Source organism: Pipistrellus hanaki (assembly GCF_964339955.1).
Source record: "Pipistrellus hanaki genome assembly, chromosome: 2".
In the NCBI taxonomy this organism is placed as follows: Eukaryota; Metazoa; Chordata; class Mammalia; order Chiroptera; family Vespertilionidae; genus Pipistrellus; species Pipistrellus hanaki.
Window position 1 is genome coordinate 7,039,424 of NC_140504.1, and position 2,980 is coordinate 7,042,403.

A 2,980-nucleotide genomic window follows, 5' to 3' on the forward strand; every position below is an offset into this window, starting at 1 on the left:
AAGGTACATGCCCTTGACCGGAATCGAACCCGGGACCTTTCAGTCCCCAAGCCGACGCCCTATCCATTGAGCCAAACCGGTTTCGGCATCAGCTGTCACTGTTTTTGAAATGATAGACAATTTAGGAATTGCACTGTGTGCTGGGCCTCTGCCCCACAGCACCTGGTCCCGTTTGGAGACCCAGAGGGACTGGCTGATGTGGGGTCATTGTTAAGAATCAGGAGAAGGGCCCTGACTGGTTTGGTTCAGTGGATAGAGCATCGCTCTGTGGACTGAGAGGTCCCAGGTTCGATTCCGGTCAAGGGCATGGACCTTGGTTTCGGGCACATCCCCAGTAGGGGGCGTGCGGGAGGCAGCCCGTTGATGTTTCTCTCTCATCGATGTTTCTAATTCTCTATGCCTCTCCCTTCCTCTCTGTGAAAAATCAATAAAATATTAAGACTCAGGTGAAGGACCTGGTCCATGCGGACGTGCCCGTGGGCTCAGGAAAAGACAGTGTTCAGACACAGCTATGCTCCAGGCGGCCAGCAGGCCTGGCTCTCGGCTCGTTACCTGATCTGGGCCGAATGCATGCCTCACATGCCGCCCTGTAACTGGAGCTCCTGCACGTGACAGTGGACTGGGTGCTCCGAGGACAGTTTTGAGAGGCTGCACAGCGTTAATGCCCCCAGGACTCCGAGAGCCCCCTCTGGGCGGTCGGTGGCAGCCCCTGAGGGGTCAGGGGTCCCCCAGAGCTCCCAGGCGCAGGCTGCTCAGTGTGGAAAAGGCTGCTCTGCTCCACCCCAGCAGCCCACCTGCACCCTAGCTCCAAGCTGGTGGGTAATCACCTGGTCCCACAATGTGTGCCCAGCTGCAGCTCCTCAGCCCCATAGAGAGATGCATCCACCCAGGAAGCCCTCCCTCAGTGACCCGGCAGCTGCTCCCCGGCCCCAGGGAGCCTCCTGCCCCTTCTGGCCGCAGCCTCCTCGCCATCCCTGCAGGGCACAGTCCCTTTGTGACCAACTTTCAACTTCTGCTGAGTTTCATTGATTCTTTAATCTTCACCAGAGGATAGTTTTCCATTGATATTTAGAGAGAGTGGAAGAGAGGGAAAGACAGAGAGAAACACCGATGTGAGAGAAACATATTAATTGGTTGCCTCCTACAGGAGCCTGCTGCACCAGGGCCTGGGCTGGGGAGGAGCCTGCAACGGAGGCATGTGCCCTTGACCAGAATCGAACCCAGGACCCTTCAGTCCACAGGCTGATGCTCTATCCACTGAGCCAAACGGGCTAGGGCTGTGGAGTTACTTGTTCACTTTCCACCTCCAATCCACACCTTGTCCCCCGGGGGCAGGAATGTCCAGGCCGACCAGAGCCGGGAACAGGGCCCACTGGCAGGCACTGCCAGGATATTTCATTATTTGAAAATGAAATAAACGTCCAATATTCAAGGAACGTTTTGAGAAATAATGTTATAGCCACAGACTGGGGTATTATCTAATCAATAAGAATGACAGCACAAGCCGAAACCGGTTTGGCTCAATGGATAGAGCGTCGGCTTAGGGACTGAAGGGTCCCAGGTTCGATTCCGGTCAAGGGCATGTACCTTGGTTGCGGGCATATCCCCAGTAGGGGGTGTGCAAGAGGCAGCTGATCGATGACTCTCTCTCATCGATGTTTCTAACTCTCTCTCTCCCTTCCTCTCTGTAAAAAATCAATAAAATATATTAAAAAAAAAAAAAGAATGACAGCACAAGCTTGATGGGTAAACATAGATAAGTATGACATTTTATTTACTTAAGTATATATGTATGCACATATAGGCTGTGTGGATATACACATACATATATAGAGGTGTATGTAGTCTACCTATGTATAAAGAAGAAGTGTGTGTGTGTATATATATTTATATTTACATACATACATATAGAAACAGAGGTGTATGTACTTAGTCTATCTACTTAATAGGAAAAAGTATGTGTGTGTATTTATATTTAGAGAATATACACAGGGTTGAGCAAAAATAGGTTTACATTTGTGAGTACTCAAAACAGAGTTTATTCTTTTTAAAAAATATATATATTTTATAGATTTTTTTACAGAGAGGAAGGGAGAAGGATAGAGAGTTAGAAACATCGATGAGAGAGAAACATCAATCAGCTGCCTCCTGCACACTCCCTGCTGGAGATGTGCCCACAAACAAGGTACATGCCCTTGTCCGGAATCGAACCTGGGACCTTTCAGTCCGAAGGGCCCGACGCTCTATCCACAGAGGCAAACCGGTTAGGGCCAGAGTTTATTCTTGTTTTATGTTTCATTAATTATTGCATTATTTTCCATACGAACAACTGTAAACCTCCTTTTGCCCCACCCTGCATATAGAGAGGAGGGAGCACATATGTAGGAAGAGAACATGTGTGTGTGTGTCTGGCTATGCTAAGGCCACACTTTCTAACGCCTTGGAAAGCTCCGGCTGGGTTTGGGTTTAACAGCACCTGGACGATTATGGAATCCAGTGTTTCCAAACTTCTCTCATGATGCGAATCACCTGCTGGAGTTGTTAAAATACAGATTCCTGAATCCCAACTAAGAAGTGCTAAATTAGAATTTTTGGGAACATGTAGGTAAAATTGTGTACTTAACTAGTGCTCTGTGATTCTCATCATGAGAGAAGTTTGGGAAACACTGGAATAGACCTTCAATAAACGGGTACCTGGGTGAGGCGGGACCGGCTTAGAAACCTAAAACGGCTGCCCGCGGCTCTCCACGGTTGCAGATCCCCACTCGTGGGGTTCTGGCTCGCGTGTTGTTGGGGGATTCAAATCTAGGGGACAGCGATGCACCCATGCCCAGCGGGGGCGCTGGACCCCTTCCCGGCCGCTCCCTCCGCGGGCGTGGGCAGCGGTGACCTCACGCGGGGGCGGGGCCGGGCCGGGCGGAGGCGGGGCCGGGCCGGGCGGAGGCGGGGCCGGGCCGGGCGGAGGCGGGGCCGGGCCGGG